Consider the following 20293-nt stretch of genomic DNA (forward strand, 5'->3'; position numbering starts at 1 on the left):
ATTTACTTCAAAAGCAATGGGAATTTTCCAGACATCACTGCACTAAATTGCAGAAATACAGTTCTATTGTAGAAACTATTAAGGCTCGTGGGGGAATAGGTGTAAGACATAGTGACCACACTGAATGTGCTTTTAGCACTCCTTCACTTTCCACAGTACTTACCCTGAACGCCGACATTTGACTTGGCAACATCAGTGCCAATATCACAGGTATAGAAACCTGCATCTGGCTTCTCGAGGTCATGGAGAAGGAGACATAGGGTCTTCCCAGACTGTACCAGCTCATACTTGTTGCCAGAAGTGAGCACATCACCGTCCTTTTTCCTCACTGGTTTGACCTTCTCTTTAGAGACTTCACATTCCAATTTAATCACACCCCGCTCCTCACCAAAAACATCATCCAAGGACTTCATGAAGACAGCAGGCTTCTCTGCAATTAAACAGGCAAAACAGAACAACGTGATACAGAAGTTGAGACATTTCCAGTTGCTTTCAGCTTTTTAAGGAGAGATCAATAAATCTTTACCAGTACTGACAACACCAATATAGAACCTAAAGCGGTTTCATGTCTCTTGACAGAATGCGCTTTAAGGAATTCTGAACTAATCAGTAGGAGAATACAGGGAACAGGAGGGACAGCCTGCATTGCTGTGGGTGGGACTGATATCATATGAAGTTATTGGGATGCAGCTCTTCTAAAGCTGGAGAGCTGGCATTGCCCTCACATGGAGCAGTGCTCATACAGCAGGCCACAGGATTAAGAGGATAAGCTGATCTCTCCCCGCAGTCATAAATCCTTGGAGACAACAGCATTGACACTGCATGGCACTGAAGCAGTAAAAAAATTGCTCCTGTAACTCTTCTTGTGTTAAGTAAAATGATGATAAATGCAATGGAATGCTCTGGCAGGACACCAAAACCATCCTCCTTCGTTGATATCTGCTGCAATGGAACCTTCCACTGGAAGAAAGCCCCTGATAACTTGTCACCCCAGAGAGGTGAGCTTTAGAAGCAGGATTGCTTCACAATAGAATGAACTGGAGCTCCTTAGCATCTCTTACATCCAGGAGGGTTGTGACCAGACCCACCTATCACCTTCAGGCGCGCGCTTTCTGACACCTTGTCTGACTTCACTGTCACTGTGCCAGCATCTTCAGGCTTAACCTGACTCATTGTCAGTGTGCAGCAACTGCCAACGTTCTTGATGTCCTTGTAATTGTTGGTGTAAAGGAGGTTGCCATTCAGGAACCATTCCACGTCCTCGTCATCATGGGACAGCTCGCAGGAGAAGACAGCAGAGCTCTCTTCTTCAGTTTCCACATCATGCAGGTGCTTCGTCACTTCTACATTGCGAGCTGTGGGGAAACAAGGTGAACTGTTACAAAAATAAGAACCTTAAGAAGAGAAATCTGAGGTGAAATAGGACATGGAAGCGGCCACCCTCCATGCTCATACCTTCAGCTGTCAGCGTGGCCTAAGTCTCTGCAATTTCTGCCTTGCACTTGTACACACCAGCATCATCGGGCTTCAGCTTCAGAATCTTGAGCTCTGCTGAATGCTTATCCCTCTTGATCTTGTACTTCTCAGAGGGCTCGATGGGTGGGTGGCCCTTGAACCATTTCACAACCTTTGGAGAAGGCCTGAAGTCACAGGACAGGATGACAGAATGACGTTCCAAAGCTGTCTTGTCCTCCAACTTCCTGGTGATTTGTAAATGGTAATCTGCAAAACAGGGGTGGAAGAGAAGAAAGGATGAGGACAATTGGAAGAAGAGGAAAGTCTCTTGCGTGTATTCCATTCCAATTAATTCCATGTTCACAATTGTTCTTTGAACCACTCTAAAGATAAAACAAACGATTGCCTATAGGGAATGCCATTGACTACATTTCTATAAAGTAATACTGTATATTATCTACTAAATGCAAGGTCCAGCTCTTGTTCTGTGCTTATTAAATTGCTCCCAGTTGAGGCTTTTTTTCAAATAAGAGTGAGTTGAAAATATAACAAGTACTTTAGGATGTGAATGGAGACTCTTACGCTGGGGACAACAGCAGATAAGAAGCCTGGAAGTTTCCTTCAGATGAAATCAATGACAAACTGCATCAAATTTAGGTGCTACCAAACTTAAACTTGTCTACTTCAGAAATACAATTAATTCCACCTGATTTGACTTCTTTGGTATAGCCAAGGACAAAACCTCAGCTCTGTAGGTCTGAATAGTAAGCACATCACAACTATTCAAACAGATCTTTTACTGAGATGCAGCTGTCTTATTTAGTGTCCAATGACTTTGAACTGGAAATGGAGCAGAACCTCCAGACACACACACAATATTTCAAAGACCCCAGTGAAGGAAGACTGGACATTAATTAATTCTTCATCTTCATGATGTAAACCAAGCCAGGATATGTTACCTCTAACAAGGAGATTGGCTGTGGATTTGGATCTGCCAATTGAGAACTGAATGGTGCCTGTCATATCAGTGGTGGTTTTCGGTATGGTCAGCCGGTGGATGGTGCCTTCTTGCTGCATAATCAAGTTTCTGCCAGCCTGTAAGATTTCTTCACGCAGATACCACTTGGGAGGTTTCATAGAAGGAATGGATATCTCGCTTTCAAATTTGGCTTCTTCAGGCTCAGTCACATCCTCATCACCCAGCTCCTTTACTAGATTAATGGATTGCTCTTTAAGAAGGATGGAACAAGAGAAAGCAGAGATTTAGAAGGAATATAAAAAACCCATACATTATCACCCTACTTACTCATGTCAGCATTACTGCACATGAACACTACACCTATCAGCTCAGAATGCCTTAAAACATCATTAAAAAAGTAGTAGAAAGAAAGGAAAGTTGTTAAGAAGTCAGACAATAAGACTGACAACCTGAAGAGAGCCCAGATCTTCTGATTCCCAGTCCAACATCCAAATCAAATCATGACCTTCCCATCTCGATATCAAACTCCTCGCATTACGAAATGGAATAGAGGATCAGTGAAACACAGACATTGATAATTACTTTGGTTAAATACAGCAACGTAGCTCTGAACAACAAGTTTTCTCCTAGTAAAGGTCTCTGTAGCTCAAATGTAATGACTCTACTTAGGAGAAATTCATTTTCCAGAATGTTCTTGCCCTTATAATTGTAACAGTGGCAAAGCTGGGGACTGAACTCTTGAGTACTGTGCTAACTCAAATGTCTCCCTTTTCTTTACCACACTTAACATCATATATATACCCTAACATTGTATATATTAAAAAAAAAAACACAACCTGTGCTCATTTCAAATATACAGAGAAGATGAAGAAAAATTCAAGCTATGTTTTTATCCCTCAACGTTCAAACACAAATCTGAAGTCTAAAGGTAGAAAATCAACTTCCTAAGAAAATCGCCTGTTTTACTTAGCAAAGTAAATCCCAAAAGACAAGCTGGATATTTTGTGGGCAGAAAGGCAGGTAGGTTGGAGCTTTTATTTCTGTGAAAGGTCATGGTGGTGTTTAACTTCCTTGACATTAAAGCAAAGGATGTTAGCTGGTTTATAACATAATTTAAGCAAAATCGTCATCAGAAGCATAATTACCTTTCACTGTAAGATGGGCACGAGATTCTGCCTTTTCTGCTACAGATTTTATTTCTGCTGCATCCTTGACTTGGACACGTGTGTAAGTCAGCGAGTAGGTCTTTCCTGAAGCAGAGAACCACAGAGTCACTAAGGCTGGAAAAGACCACTAAGGTCATCTAGTCCAACCGCCAACTCATCCCTACCAAACTGTGCTCTTGAGAGCAAACCCACAACTACACTTGGCTTCCTTGAGCAAACAGCTCTGAGGCACATGGCCAGGCTGAGCATCATCCATCTGGTTTCACAGCATCACTGCCTGTTCTCTCATGTCAATGAAACCAGACATTCCCCCACATCCACATCCCACCAAAGCTGCTTAGTGTTCCCAAAGCAAATGCTCACCAGTTGTTTCCAACTTGAAGGTCATCTTCTGGCAAGCAGCCTCGCAGATGTATTCTCCAGCATCTTTCTTCTCCAGCTGCTCCACAACCAGACGCCATGTTTTGCCCACAGATTCCATTCTGAACTTTCTGGAGGAGGCAAGCAGTCTTCCATCCTTGGATCATTTTACTTAGATTGGATCCTGTGCTACTTCACAGCTGAGGGAGGCACATGCTGCCAGGGCAGCACTCAGCTCTTTCTGCACCTTCTCCTGGTTTATAAACACGGGTTTTGGCTCTGAGGGAAGAAAAGAAAAAGTATTGACTGAGGGACTGAAATGAGACCATCTTGCAGGTTTGTATGTACAGGTTGGAACAGGTTTAGGTTACCACTTGTGCCCAAACTAATAGCCTTCACTAGAGAATATCAGCTCTTCTGTTGAAACAAAGTGTCAAATCTAGGCAAGAAAGAACCTAGGAACTGAAGGAACCAAGAGGGTCCTTGAACACCAGTCCCATGGTTGCAAGTCACTATGCAAACATATTGAACCCAAAAGAACATCTGTCCTGCAGGCAACCAAAACCTGAGTTCCTTTTACTTCAGACCCACTGTGAAACATCAAAACACATAAACGTGTGATAGTCAAACCACTGGCTGCCTTTTCATGACCCAGAACAGTACTCCTGGCTTCCTGAACAGACTCCTCATGGCATCTACCATTGCCACAACTGTGACTGTCAAAGACACAAAGGAAATATGCTCACCAATGCAGTCCTTTGTTCTTTGTGTGTGATTTGCAGATATCTATTTTACTTTGAGCTCTGGGAATAGTCAGCTCTACCAGGTCTCTTACTGTGAGTAGCAGACTCACCTATCCAGATGCAGCCTCCAACATAAAGGCATAGTAAAAAGGCAGTGTACTACTAGGAGAAGTTCCTGCTTCTCCTACCATGAAAGCCTGCACGTACAACATGCACTCCAGCCTCACTGCACATACTTATCTTAGTCAAATATTTCGGTGAACAAGAATTACAGTTTGGGATCTCAGGCACAGGAGAGATTTGAATAATATCTTGAATATTGCTTCCATTGTACATATATCAGTAATTATTATTCTACAGACAGACTGAAACAGGTCTTTGTGCCATACTAAAACCAAATACTTTCTACAAACCCAGGCAATCAAGTCTAGGGAAAAAACCTCAGCACAGACCACTGCAACTGGATCACTGTATAATAGAAACTAGATTTTACTTTACTGTTCTCTGCTGTATTTCAGACAACACCTGTCTCACCTGTGACATGAATCTTGAAGGTGAGTTTCTGGCCAGCAGCCTCGCAGCTGTACTCCCCTGCATCTTTCTTCTCCACCTGGCTCACCACCAGCCGACGCTGTTTGCCCTCTGACTCCACCTTGAACTTCTTGCTCCACGTGATCAGTTTCCCCTCCTTGTACCACTTCACCTCCATCTTCTCCTGGGCAAGCTCGCAGCTCAGCGTGGCATTTTCTGTTGGTGCAGCCTTCATCTCCTTTTGTATCTTGTCCTTCTCTGTAAACACGTCTTCTTTCTCTGCAGGGACATCACAAGAGTCACACAGTTTTGCTGTAGTCTGCTGCAGAGCTTACTCCAGTTGCCCGTTTTCATTATACTTGCACTTCACAGGGAGCATCGTGATGCCTCACTAAGACAGGAAAATACATTCCCCTCTATTTTGCCTTGGGAAATGATAGACATATCATTTCATGTCATATCATATCATATCACATCATATCATATCATATCATATCACATCATATCACAAAGCTAAACATTTTGCAGTCTGATAGCAGATTTGGACATGAGATTTAGAACACCTGCATGCACTGCTGAACCTCCTATCTTATCTTTTTTTCTTCTGATGTCTCTCTACATTTCCAGTAAATCAGAAGGGAACGGCCCTCTAGAACAGGTTGCCCAAGGAGACTGTGGATGCTCCATCCCTGCAGGCATTCAAGGCCAGGCTGGATGTGGTTCTGGGCAGCCTGGGCTGCTGCTTGGCAACCCTGCACATAGAAAGAAGGGGGTTGGAACTGGATGAGCACTGTGGGCCTTTGCAACTCAGGCCATTTATAAGTCTGATTATTGGCATTTTCCACCTAATTGTGTCACTCAAATTCTGTAACCAGATCTCTTCAAACACCTCCCCTTTTCTCACTCCTTGCATGCCTGGTGTGCTCTTGCACTGTAACCCTGCAGACACCAGCTGACTACAAGAGCTGCACAAGTTACCCTCCTTGCCTATGGTTTGTTGCAGTAATTCATTCCTGGATGGAAAAGCACATGTAGAAAAGTGTTGCTATGAGACTAGATGACAGAGAAAGTCCTAGAGCCAAAATGTTTTGCACCAGAGAGGCTGTCAGTTGATCCTCCAAATGCAAGACACACCAAATGAAGCGTTCCTTTATCTCTGGGATTCCAAGCATTTTCTCACCTCTGACTTTCACTTGGAATGTTGCTTTGTCATCTTTTGTTTCACAGCTGTAGCTCCCTTGGTCTTTCAGGGTCACATTTTTGACCATGAGGTTGCGGTGCGTCCCCTTGGAGATGATGGTTGTCTTCTGGTCCTGCTTCACCTCTGTTTGATCTTTCTTCCATACAACAGCTCCGTTTGCAGCTGACACCTCACACACCAGCTCCAGGTCTTCAGAAGGACTGACTGATATTTCTGGAGTCATTTTGGGCTTGTTGACAACATTAATGGCTTCATCTGAAGAAAAAAAGAGAAAGTGGTTTACATCCTGACTCAGGCTTATTCAGCACAGCATGAAGATACAGTTAGAACTGACTGTAATGTCTCTGCTCATTACATTTGGGTGATTGAGTTTCACCTCTGGAGGTACTAACATACAGACATGTGCTTGATTCTCCTGTGTAAGGAAAGAGTAAGTTCTATGCAGACAGTTCTTATTTCTTTTAATCAATTCTGTATTCTGCACGTGTTCTTCTGTAGTTAAAATGAAGGCAGCTAAGTAACGTGTTTTCAATGCATGAACAAACCTATTCAACACCTTGTCTCTAAGCTAACAAGCAGCGTTTGAAGAGCACATCAGTATTTCATGCCCTTCATTCCATCCAGACAGAACCTGCCTGAGGAGCAAGCTGATGGCTGTCAGCTACAGGCAGACCAAGCTTAGTATTGCATTTCTTACAGCAACAACTGTTGCTTTCAGTCACTGGATATACCAAGGCCAATTGCTATGCCAGGCACATTTATGGCATCAGTGAACAAATAATGCATTAAAAATTGTAATAGACAGGAGCCATCTATTCTTGTAAAACTAGGTGACCAAAGAAGAACAGCCCCTCTAGAGTCAAGCTGTTAAGAACTAACAGCATCAATCAATATCACATAGATAGATTACTTCCCTGCCCTAAGACCATCTTGTGACCATTTGTTGCTCCTAATTAAGCCCCCTCTTGATGGCATTTTTGTCTGAGCCATGTGACATTTTGTGATAGGAGTTACTGCTAGTGTTCCCTTCACCCTACAAAAAAGTAGGAGGTATCCATTCTCAGGGAATCATGCAGGCTTCCTCTGTATTTGATGCTCAGAGACAGCCCCAGAACTTTTTAAATCTTAGCTTATCTCTCATCCAATAATGTTCATCAAACAGTGCAACTTGTCCTTTGGGGATGCCTTTGTTCTGCATCCACCAGTTCCAACGGAGTCTTCTTGGCTTGTTTTAGATCAGTTTTTCAACAGATAAAGAAAGGGGCTTTGAATTACAAAGTGAAATTGTAGAATGCAAGATTCTCAACCAAACAGAACGGGAGGTGGGATGCAGGGTGAATACCTGAGCCAACACCACCTGCAAGCAACCCTTCAATATCTTAGGAATCTCTAGCCATCCCAAATCCAGTGTTGTGCTTGATCTATCATCTCTGCTGAGTTTTTAGCCTGCTGATGGTGAGCATAATGGTGGTGATGGGTGAGCAGTTGGACTAGAGGGTATTAATCAACCTTAAGGAGCCTGTGATCAGAGGAATGTGAATGTGCTGTTAAAGGTCACAAGCGCTGCACTGCAGCATGAGCATACACAGCAAAAGGCTTTCAGTAGAGCTTCAGTTCATAAATGAGGACTGGGTTATGGAAAAGAGGTTCAAGATAGAAACCAGAAACCAGATCTTAACGCCAGGTTCTGTGAATGCAGCCAGTTGAATTTCACAGATATTGACTTTCAATGACAATTTCTTGTGTTATTTTATCCTCCAGCTCCACCCTGAACAGGAACATGTCAGTGACAAGCATTACTCCTCCAGGCTTGACCTGACAGTGCTTTACTTGCACTATGAGCTAATGGCTGTGCTTACAGCACCTCAGGGAGACACCTCAGAGATCACAACGTCCTTCGGGTACAGCAGGAGACACTCAACTCTCCAAATGTGGAGTTTAATTTGTCAAAAGAGGAGACTGGATTCCCATGCTAAGAACTTAGGACCGTTTCAGTCATAGGTTTAAAGATGATGTAAGTGCTGAGGCAATTCATGAACTAGAAGAATGAAGCCCAGATGTCAGGGCTCAAGTCGTGACTCCAGTTGTCTCTTTGTTTATGAAGTTTGCCAGTGCTGAAACAAAATATGGGCACACAAAATATGTACGATGGTAAAGAACTGCAGGGACATTGCTGACCATGAGGCATTCATTTATCATAAGGCCAAACATACACGTTTAATCCTAGTTCTAATTGCTAGATTCTAATTCAGAAGCTGGCAAATTGGCAGCTTTTATAAACCACGTACCAGATTACCTTATCTCCACAAGTTGAAAGACATACACTGTACAGCGGACAGAGCCAAAGGAAGAAGCCCAGGGCTTAAAGAAAATGTCTAAACTCGGAAAACTGAGGAAAGAATTGGAACAAGCAAACTAGAAGGAAATAAATGGAGGGTGTTCTATTACTGCATTGTAACCCCCTGGAAAACAAATCGAGCCTAAAAGATGGAGACAACACTTAGGACTGAAAAGAAAAACAGAATTCCTTTATGGAAGTTAATTGGAGCGCAAAAGTTAGATGATGAAACTGGCCTCTATTAACACACAGTGGAATAATTGTAGTCACCTCACCACTGCTGGATGTGAGCCCAGCCACACAAAAGCAGCTGCTGGTTTTCACTGCAGATACTGCAGGAAGGAGGAACAGACTGGACCAGCTGAGCGTGGCCCTACCAGGATTTGCTCCAAAAGTCTTATTACCAGTAGTGCTTCCTGCTGAAATACATGGGGGTCCTCCTTTGATTCCAACCCCAACCCACCCCACCATGCCCCCTGATAACATCCATCAGGGCCACATCTCCACAGTTCCTGAACACCTCCAGGGATCCCACCACCTCCCTGGGTAGCCTGTGCCAGTTAATTCTGAGGGCACACCTGCCAGTATGAAATATTATGCTAACGTGACAAAGAGGGAGAAGAAAAGCAAAATTAAGACTAGCTGACAAGCCTTGGCAGGAAGTTCTGCTCTCCATAAGTTTAGTCCCGTTATTCAATTCTGTTTGGAGCTGTCTCCATGCCTCTCTGGAGTTTGTTCATTGAGAAGAAGCAATTAAGTAAGCTCTCCAATGCCAAAGTGCATACACTACTCTAGGGCTTTGTTGTTTCTCCATGGATCAACAAGGGTGACAAGCCAGAAGAATATGATGAAGAGCCTCATGCATACTCAGTGTAAAAAAGAAAAGGCAATTGTTGCTGGGAAGAAGGTGCATTTGCATTTGTGTCTTCTGCAGAGGGTACTGCAGAAATGGAAAGTCTTCCACTGGAGCAAACAAAGGACTCTCATTTATTGCAATCAAGGCCCAGCGTGTGGATCTCAGAGATCAGACCTAAACCCTGCAGCAAAACAGAGACCTGCGTGGGAAAGTTCAGTTTCTCCCTAACATCTGTGTAAGAAAAAGCCCACCATGGAATGACAGCTAAGTAAACATCCCTGTGACTCGTCACAGGTCTCTTCTACATGTCAGTGCTGAGCAATTCAAGATATTTAATTTGGTCTTCTTGCCAGATTTACTAAGTAAAAATCAACCAAACATCTCCTTCTACTGATTAAGAATGCTCTAAACATGCTTCTGCAGAGGTTTCCACCCAGTGACAAACAGCTCCTCCCATCACGAATGTTTATTTGTTATATTTGGTCATGCAACGCTGATTGATATTATTGGAATGATTGCTCCCCTACTTCTAAACTATTCCAGTGCAATCAGAAAGGCTGTCTGAACCTGGAGCTGAAAGTACTGCTCTATGGTGATGCAGTGGTAAACCTGGTGACTGAATGCACTGGCCAATAGCTGTGAACTGCAGACATTCATCAGCTGGCATGAAGCAATCTGGTTCAGATACCAAGCAGCTGGGTAGATTGGCTTACCCTACACTCTGTGCTATCATGTTTAGGTCATTACCAGGACTCACATCAGTCCATGGGATGCAATTTCAGGTATTTGGTACAGTCAGTGAATGCCTGCAGCCCCAGTTCTAATCAGCAGATCACAGCAACTATGCCTTGACTGGAAGAGGAAAGGAGAAGGATCAAAGCAAATACCTCTCACTTTCATCTTCGTGCTGACATCAACATTTTTGGCAACAAATTTCACTTCTGCTCCATCATCGTTCTTGGTGACGTTCTTTATCATTAGGCTGTGAGTAGTTTGGGTTCTCTTGATGATGCAGGTCTCGCTTTCCTGTAAGACTTTACCATTGATGTACCAAGTGCCGCAACACGTTGTTGTAAGGTCAATAGTAAACATGGCATCCCCTCCAGGTACAGCTTCACCAGTTGTTAGTGGGGATTTCACAGCCAGGACTGGTTCTGAGGAAGAACAACATGGATGTCTTAATGCTCTTGAGATGCAAGTCTGGGATCTCATTTAGAGATGGAAGATTAAATCATAGGTACATTTCTACTTCACCCTTTGCATGAGTGCTGGAAGAAGCACTTCTATGCTTCAAATCTGTTACAGAAAGTTCTGCCTCTTGCACATGTGAGATATCAAAAGATAATAATATTCATGTCTCTGTCACAGAAACATAACTTGTATCACTTTAGTGGTAGCTGGAGGTTGATAGGAGATAGGAGAACTAGGAATAAGGGAAAGCCTTTGGTGTGTTAATGCACTACTATCCTTCAAGTCAAAGAAAACAACTTTAGGGAACCAACACAGCTGCTCAGCACACACTGACCCATTTCCATTGGGGCTTTTGTGCTTACCAAGGTGCACGCTCCCTGGGAATTCCAGAGACGGGCTCTGTCCATGCGCATTGACTGCAGACACTCGGAACTGATCATCAGCCTCTTCAGACAGATTGCTCACCATGAACTCTGGGACAGGGACATGAGACTCATGGCACCTCACCCAGGTGAAGCCAGTTAGTTTATTGCCTTCCACAATGTAGCCATCGATTGGAATGGGGGTTGCATCTTCAGAGGGGACCATGCCAGCGTCACTGAGGTTTCTGTTTTATTTTTCACCACGGGGTCAGCTGGGGGCTGGGTGGGAGGTTTTCTGGGAGCTGAACAAAAATAAATACAGAAATATTAGCATAAGGTCATGTAGGCTGGAAAAGACCTTCAAGATCAGCAGACTCAACTTTCAGCATGACCTACTGAGTCCCACCATTAACTACTGTGCTACCTGAGGACATACATGACAAGCTTATTCCTGCAGGTATTTGCATAGTGAATATATTCACCCTCTGGTTGCTTCTGAACATTTTAGAGGTTAAATTCCCATCAGACTTTTTCACTGTGTGCAGCCACTGATACAGGCAGGAGGCTGGGAATTACCTGATGGGCTCTAGTTACAGACTACTGACACAGTAAAGGATTGATTTCATTTCATTTTGGCCATCAGAAGGTATGGTGTCTGCTTTAAGTCACCCAATTATAATTTAAGACTCCAATTATAATCATATGGAGAACAGCACATTTAGGAGAACTCATCTCATCTCAATAAACCTGAATGAAATCACAGAATCATAGGATCACGGGAGGGCTTGGGTTGGAAGAAACCTTCAAGATCATCCAGTTCTAAACACCCTGCCATGGGCTGGCTGCCCACTAACCAGCTCAGGCTGCCCATCACCCATCCAACCTCGCCTTCAACACCAAGGACAGGCATCCACAGCTTCTCTGGGCAGCCTGAAATGGAAGCAATGAGCCACACGTTGAAGACACTGAAATATTCATTACTGTAGAGAGAGCCAAATACTCCATACATATTGCCGGCCTGGTCAATTGCATTAAAATGCCAACAACAGACTCATCCAGCTCATTGAAAATGGTGTGAACATGGCGTACAGTATTCTTCCAGCAGCTAGTTAGATCTGCAAAGAGCAAAGACAGGAAATCTCAATGCCATACAATTTTCCTGACCCATCCTGACACATAACTGCTTTGATGTGCACTGTTACCAGCCTGTCAGTTGCTGTTAGTCAGTGCTGGATGCCAAAGGTCCCACTAACATAGCATTAAACCAAAAGCTAGACGCTGGAATCAGATCTCCTGACCTTACCATCAGAAATTGAGATGTCATATTTTGCTCAGAGGTGCCTGCTTTTAGGAGGGACAGCTACCGAGCTTTTTCTGCTCCAGGAACCAGCTTGAGCTCCAGAATTTAAACAGCAGTCAGAAATTAAACTGAGCTTTGTCACCTCCATCAAATAGAAGGAGTGGTTGGGTGGTACAGCTTTCCAAATAGCTTAGAAACTGGCACAACAATCAGATGCCTACCTTTTCTTTTTGAACTTGTTAATACATAGAGCTTAATAGCATCAGAATGCCCCAAGCACTTCAGATAACATGACAGCTATAAACCCTTCTTTAAGGATTCCTTAGAGTAACTGTAATTCAGTGGTGCTGGTGGGAGAAGGGAAGTCGTGATCTTCCCAGATGGTGAATAGAGTTGATGTTCACATGCAGACTGGTGCTGCAGTACAGCCAGAAACCACTCATTTGGGAAACACAGCACCAAGAAAATAACAGGAATAGCTTCATAAAATCAGGCAGCTTCACCCAAATTTCCGTCTGATCATCACAGTGGCCCTCCTTTGGACCCACCCCAACAGCTCCACATCCTTCCCAGGCCTGGACACAGTGCTGCAAATAGGGCCTCACAAGAGCTGAGCAGGAGGGGACAATCACCTCCCTCTCCTGCTGGCCACCCCTTTTTCAGTGCAGCCCAGAACACACATGGATCTATCTTTTTCATATGTATATTCCCATAGATGTACATATATATACCACACCTACACCCCCACAATCTGCTACAACTTCATATTCCTCCCCACAGTCCCCGACAGCCCCCAGTAGCCCCATATCACCCTAAGGCCCCCACAACCCTCTATCTCTCCATACACCACCCCTTAAAGCCCCATACCTGCCCATATCCTCCAATAGCTCCCCACAACCCCTATACACCCTCAGAGCCCCCTAGAGCCCCTAGTCCTCCTATGGCCCACCACAGCCCCATATCCCCCCTACAGTCCCCCTCAGCTCCTTTTACAGCCCCTGCACAGCTCTATAGAACAGTCTGATAGAACTACCTCTAGTAGAAGCAATCTCCACACAGAAATCCTTTCCCAGTGGCACTCAGCCCTTCAGTGGGGTCTAAGAGAGCTGCAGCCAGACTCAAACACAACTGCTCACACAGCTCAGCTGCCTTCACCTGTGCTCCAGACGCTGACACATTGCAGCCCCACATCCCCCTCTGCCCCCCCCACAACGGCCACTCCCGCGCACTGCGGCTCAGCCAATCGGAGCCGGCGGAGCTGCCGCAGCCCAATGGGAGGCCGGGGGAGGCCGGCGCTGGGACGGGGAGAGGAGAGAAGAGACAGAGGCAGCACTGAGGTGGGATGGGCTGATGGGGAGTGCGGGGAGGACAGGGGGGTGTGGGGCTGTGGGGGGGCAGAGGGGGATATGGGGCCAGTTTAAGTCAGCTGTCCTAGTTCTGTTTCTTCTCACTTCCTTGGGCTCTCAGCTGAGATTGACTGTGGCTCTGTACAACGCTGCCTGGCAGCAGCTGTAAGCATCACTGCGCTATCTCCATTGTTTCTCTGGAATGAAAACGTTGTATTGTATCAGACACTGAAGAAAATAATTCAGTCCCAGCTGAAGCTCAGACATCCTTCATTATCTTGTGCTTAGGATTCTTTCCTTACAGGAAATGTGAGATAATTATTGCTATTTGGTACTATGTTCTGTAGCTGAGCTGGATTTTGTTATCCTTGAAGAAGTATCTTCCTCTGAAAGGGGAGTAAAACATGATGCTCCTAATGAGCGGAGCAGAGACACAGATCTGATCTGAGTGTTGGTTTCACATTTTTGTGATGCTCTTTGCTGCAGTTTGTATCTCGAGAGAAGCCCTTGTGGTGTCAGTCTGTTGTGTAACCTGCTCTAGTTTTGTGCCTCAAGGAAGAGTGATCCTTTAAACAAATGGTGGCTATACAGAGGGTATGGGGTGAGATGCATTCCCCTGGCCCCATCCAATGGATTTTCTGTCACTGAAGACTTGAAGCACAGGTTAGGTACTGGAAGGCTTGAATATTTCCTCACCAGTAGGTTAGAGCTTTGCATTTTGTAAGCTGCTGGTATCTCGGAGTAAAGCAAATCATTACAGCACGAGCATTTTCCTAGGCATCTTATGAAATCCCTCTATCTAAGGCTACTGGAAGGCACTCTGAACAAAGATCATTCTCCCCAGCTTCTCTTCTCTGAGTGGGAGCTTCAGCCCCCTGCACAGGCTGGAGGTCATCCATAGAACTTGCTTCAGAGTTTGTTTCAGGTTGTTATCCTTCCTGGCCAAAAACCAGATACAGTATTGTAGATGTGGTGCAATGAGTGTTGAAGCAGGAATGACTTGTCCTGGTCTGGTTGTGCTGCTTTTTAATGCAGCTGATGATCTTGTTGTACTTCTTTTCTGTCAGAGCACACTGCTGGCTTGCATTCAGCCTGTGGTCTCTCACCACTTGTCCTCCTAGTCCCCAGGTCCTTTCCAACAGATACAAGCTAGTATTTCCCACCTGGGATATTGGAAGATGGGAACTTGCCAGCAGTCAGTGAAGATCTCTGAGACAGCGAGAGCGAGCGAGCTTTGAGTAGACTGGGAACCACTGTCCACAGCAGGAAATAAGAGAAAAGATGTTTCCTTGGGCATTTGGGTGGAAATCATTCCTGACTGCTTTCTCATCCACCGGGAAAATCTGCTGATTGACAATTTGAAGCTGATAGACTTTGGACTCTGTGCAAAGCCAGAGGTAAGAGGATGTGTTAAATCAAATACAATGTGCCCCCAAGTAATGCATGTTTGACCACCGTATGCAACAGGGGCTTGTCCAAACAAACACCCTAAAATCAAGCTGTTTTTGTGGCTGACATGTCATTGCATCTTGTTTGGAATGGCCTGAACTGTGTGAGAGTGGTTAACAGTTTGCTCAGAAGCACAGGTAGATTATTTTCTCTAGCTAGACTCCCTGTTTTTGTAGTCTAAGCTGTAGATAATCTTGTAGGTATATCACCTGTGTTATGCAAGGGTCTGTAATAGGAGCATGGGGTTGGTGTGCCTAAGGAACCTTCTAAGGATCTGTATGTAGGATGAGATTGTGGATAGAATAAAATGACTTTTGCAGGTGACGTACAAATCCTGTGATTGCATATGCTTGAACTGAATTGTTTCTTGATCTTCAAACTGATTTCCAGAATCCTTTATTAACATGTAAGATGGGTGCTGGTAAGAAAGAATGGGAAGACTGCCTTACTGATTCCAAGAGAATTATTTATCATCAAATGATTTTTCCTGGCCAAAGTTAGAGCCTCTCACAGGTAATCGAGACCAACAGGCTGTTGTTGCACAATCAACAGGCACAATCTAGATGATCAGCTGAGGAAAAGAAAGCATCATGCCAAGGGTACTAGATAAGTGAGCAGCTTGAGATCTGCACATTCATGTGATGCTCATGGTCTTAGACAATATTTGCTTAGTGAGGTCACATTGAATGAAAGCAAAATCTAAGATGAATGAAAATATACAGAGGAGAAGAAGCCTCTGAGGCTTCTGAAGTGTTATGACCAGAAGACATAAACTCTGTTAAAGCAAACGTTTCTCTCTCTTTTTTGTGTTCTTTCAGGGAGGCCTTGATTACCGCCTGAACACATGCTGTGGAAGCCCAGCTTATGCAGCACCAGAGCTAATCCAGGGCAAAGTGTCTATTGGCTCAGAGGGATGTAGAGCGGTGTTTGTTTTCCCCTCTTTCCCTTCCCTCTGCACAGAGCATTGAAAGGCAGTGGAGCTCAGGTAGGCTCTCTTGGTTTCCCTTCTGAATTCTGCTAGGTTGCATTGCTTGGTAGCTCTCAGAAGCTGTCAGTGGCCACAGACTAGAAAAGTGCAATTGGTCTCAGTTCACACAGCTGGCTGGTTTGTCTCTGGCTAATCCTGAACTGCCTCAAGCGACTGCTTTGGGGCTCTACAGAACAGCAACTTCAGAGATCTCTTTCTATTACTAAGTGTTTGAAAGAGCAATTTGCTCTGTTAATTATCCATCATTTCTGTGCAGTCTGTTTTGTCAGACTTGTCTTTAGCTTCCAAGTTGTATGTGAAGAATTGTTTCCGTTGTAATGCACAATGAACTAAAAATTGAGAGATGAAAATGTGAAGAGTTTTTCCAGCTTTGATTTCATGTCTGGAATTTTGGAACCCACTACTTGCAGTTGTTAATCTGTCCAAACTGGTCTGGTTTGGGATGCCCTCGTACTTCTTGAATCGCTGTTAAAGGCGGAGCAATTCCTACAAGTGCCATGGCCCCACTGTTGTTCTAATTCTTGTTTCTTTGTTTTCCACACGCTGCTTTTCAAGCCTCCTTTTTCTTTACAGTCCAAGTGAGAATTGCACTGTGAGGTGTCTGAACCTTGTTGTGCCTCTACATAAAGAGAACAGCAGCAAAGCCTGACAGGTGACTGTGCTGACAGCTCTCGTAGCCAGTAACACGTAACTGTGCTAAATCCCTTGTGATGGCTTTGATTTAATTTTTGCCAGTGAAATCCTTGTAAAAGGAACTGCAGCAGTGTGATGAGCTAAGGTGAAGATGCTGGTTTTAGTAGTGCTCTAAGCTGAGTGGAAGGGCAATTGAATGAGGGTTATATGCTTTCTGTGGACAATAAGGTTGTGGTGCTGTTGGGGTGGGTCCAGAGGAGGGGCCACTGTGATGATCAGAGGGTTGGAGCAGCTCTCCTATGAGGAAAGGCTGGATTGTGGCTCTGGGCAGCCTGGTCTGGTGGTTGGCGACCCTGCACATAGCAGGGGGTTGGAACTGGATGATCTTTGAGATCCTTTTCAACCCAGGCCATTCTATGGCTGTACAGTTCCATACTGGAACAAAGATAAAATGGTAACTATGTAAAACATGGAGTCAAACCTGTGTGATTTGTCCACACCAGGAGGTGAATAGAAAACAATTTGTAAGCTACAAAGCTGCTTGCATGAAAGGAAAAGAAAATAAAACTACAAGAAAAAGGGAAAACCTTTCTTCCTGAAAATAGGAAGAATAATGGACCTGACATGAAATTTGGGTGAAGCTGCCTGATTTTATGAAGCTATTCCCATTATTTTCTTGGTGCTGTGTTTCCCAAATGAGTGGTTTCTGGCTGTGCTGCAGCACCAGTCTGCATGTGAACATCAGCTCTATTCACCATCTGGGAAGATTAGGACTTCCCTTCTCCCACCAGCACCACTGAATTACAGTTACTCAGTGGTTAAACAAAGGAATCCTTAAAGAAGGGTTTACAGCTGTCGTGTTATCTGAAGTGCTTGGGGCATTCTGATGCTATTAAGCTCTATGTATTAACAAGTTCAAAAAGAAAAGGTAGGCATCTGATTGTTGTGACAGTTTCTAAGTGATTTGGAAAGCTGTACCACCCAACCACTCCTTCTGTTTGATGGAGGTGACAAAGCTCAGTTTAATTTCTGACTGCTGTTTAAATCCTGAAGCTGGAGCTGGTTCCTGGAGCAGAAAAAGCTCGGAAGCTGTCCCTCCTACAAGCAGGCACCTCTGAGCAAAATATGACATCTCGTTTTCTGATGGTAAGGTCAGGAGATCTGATTCCAGCGTCTAGCTTTCGGCTTCATGCTATGTTAGTGGGACCTTTGGCATCTAGCACTGACCAACAGCAACTGACAGGCTGGTAACAGTGCACCCCAAAACAGTTATGTGTCTATTTATGTTATGAGGGAAAATTGCACTGCATTGAGATTTCCTATTTTTACACTTTGCAGATCTAACTCGCTGCTGGAAGAATCCTGTACGCCTTGTTCACACCATTTTCAATGAGCTGGATGAGTCTGTTGTTGGCATTTTAATACCATTGACCAGGCAGGCAATATGTATGGAGTATTTGGCTCTCTCTACAGTCATGAATGTTTGAGTATCTTCAACATGTGGCTCATTGCTTCCATTTCAGGCTGCCCAGAGAAGCTGTGGATGCCTGTCCTTGGTGTTGAAGGCGAGGTTGGATGGGTGATGGGCAGCCTGAGCTGGTTAGTGGGCAGCCAGCCCATGGCAGGGTGTTTAGAACTGGATGATCTTGAAGGTTTCTTCCAACCCAAGCCCTCCCGTGATCCTATGATTCTGTGATTTCATTCAGGTTTATTAAGATGAGATGAGTTCTCCTAAATGCGCTGTTCTCCATATGATTATAATTGGAGTCTAGATGGGTGACTGAAACCAGACACCAAACTTTCTGATGGCCAAAATGAAATGAAATCAATCCTTTACTGTGTCAGTAGTCTGTAACTAGAGCCCATCAGGTAATTCCCAGCCTCCTGCCTGTATCAGTGGCTGCACACAGTGAAAAAGTCTGATGGGATTTTAACCTCTAAAATGTTCAGAATCAGCCAGAGGGTGAATATATTCACTATGCAAATACCTGCAGGAATAAGCTTGTCATGTATGTCCTCAGGTAGCACAGTAGTTAATGGTGGGACTCAGTAGGTCATGCTGAAAGTTGAGTCTGCTGATCTTGAAGGTCTTTTCCAGCCTACATGACCTTATGCTAATATTTCTGTATTTATTTTTGTTCAGCTCCCAGAAAACCTCCCACCCAGCCCCCAGCTGACCCCGTGGTGAAAAATAAAACAGAAACCTCAGTGACACTGGCATGGTCCCCTCCGAAGATGCAACGCGCCATTCCAATCGATGGCTACATTGTGGAAGGCAATAAACTAACTGGCTTCACCTGGGTGAGGTGCCACGAGTCTCATGTCCCCGTCCCAGAGTTCACGGTGAGCAATCTGTCTGAGGAGGCTGATGATCAGTTCCGAGTGTCTGCAGTCAATGCGCATGGACAGAGCCCGTCTCTGGAATTCCCAGGGAGCGTGCACCTTGGTAAGCACAAAAACCCCAATGGAAATGGGTCAGTGTGAGCTGAGCAGCTGTGTTGGTTCCCTAAAGATGTTTCCTTTGACTTTAAGGATAGTAGTGCATTAACACACCAAAGGCTTTCCTTTATTACTAGTTCTCCTGTCAACCTCCAGCTACCACTAAAGTGATACAAGTTCTGTTTCTGTGACAGAGACATGAATATCCTTATCTTTTGATATCACACATGTGCAAGAGGCAGAACTTTCTGTAACAGATCTTAAGCATAGAAGTGCTTCTTCCAGCACTCATGCAAAGGGAGAAGTAGAAATGTACCTATGATTTAATCTTCCATCTCTAAATGAGATACCAGACTTGCATCTAAAGAGCATTAAGACATCCATGTTGTTCTTCCTCAGAACCAGTCCTGGCTGTGAAATCCCCCCTAACAGCTGGTGAAGCTGTACCTGGAGGGGATGCCATGTTTACTACTGATCTTACAACAGTGTGTTGCAGCACTTGGTACCTCAGTGGTAAAGTCTTACAGGAAAGCGAGACCTGCATCATCAAGAGAATCCAAACTACTCACAGCCTAATCATAAAGAACATCACCAAGAATGATGGTGGAGAAGAAGTGAAATTTGTTGCCGAAAATGTTGATGTCAGCACCAAGATGAGAGTGAGAGGTATTTGCTTTGATCCTTCTCCTTTCCTCTTACAGTCAAGGCATAGTTGCTGTGATCTGATGATTAGAACTGGGGCTGCAGGCATTCACTGCCTGTACCAAATACCTGAAATTGCATCCCATGGACTGATGTGAGTCCTGGTAATGACCTAAACATGACAGCACTGAGTGTAGGGTAAGCCAGTCTACCCAGCTGCTTGGTATCTGAACCAGATTGCTTCATGCCAGCTGATGAATGTCTGCAGTTCACAGCTATTGGCCAGTGCATTCAGTCACCAGGTTTACCACTGC

The 20293-nt window shown here is 44.4% G+C and overlaps 1 long non-coding RNA gene across 1 annotated transcript; it reads right to left on the reverse strand.

Moving 5' to 3' along the window:
• Positions 1-221: 221 nt before the first annotated feature.
• LOC146755252 (uncharacterized) lies at positions 222-1711 on the reverse strand. The gene is made up of 3 exons (XR_014938354.1): positions 1456-1711; positions 1089-1355; positions 222-430 (listed from the first exon to the last, which is right to left on the reverse strand). It is a non-coding gene; the product is annotated as an uncharacterized LOC146755252 (long non-coding RNA).
• Positions 1712-20293: the final 18582 nt, after the last annotated feature.

Source organism: Coturnix japonica, chromosome 35 (genome assembly GCF_054131305.1).
Source record: "Coturnix japonica strain WE chromosome 35, WE-NBRP24, whole genome shotgun sequence".
NCBI lineage: Eukaryota > Metazoa > Chordata > Aves > Galliformes > Phasianidae > Coturnix > Coturnix japonica.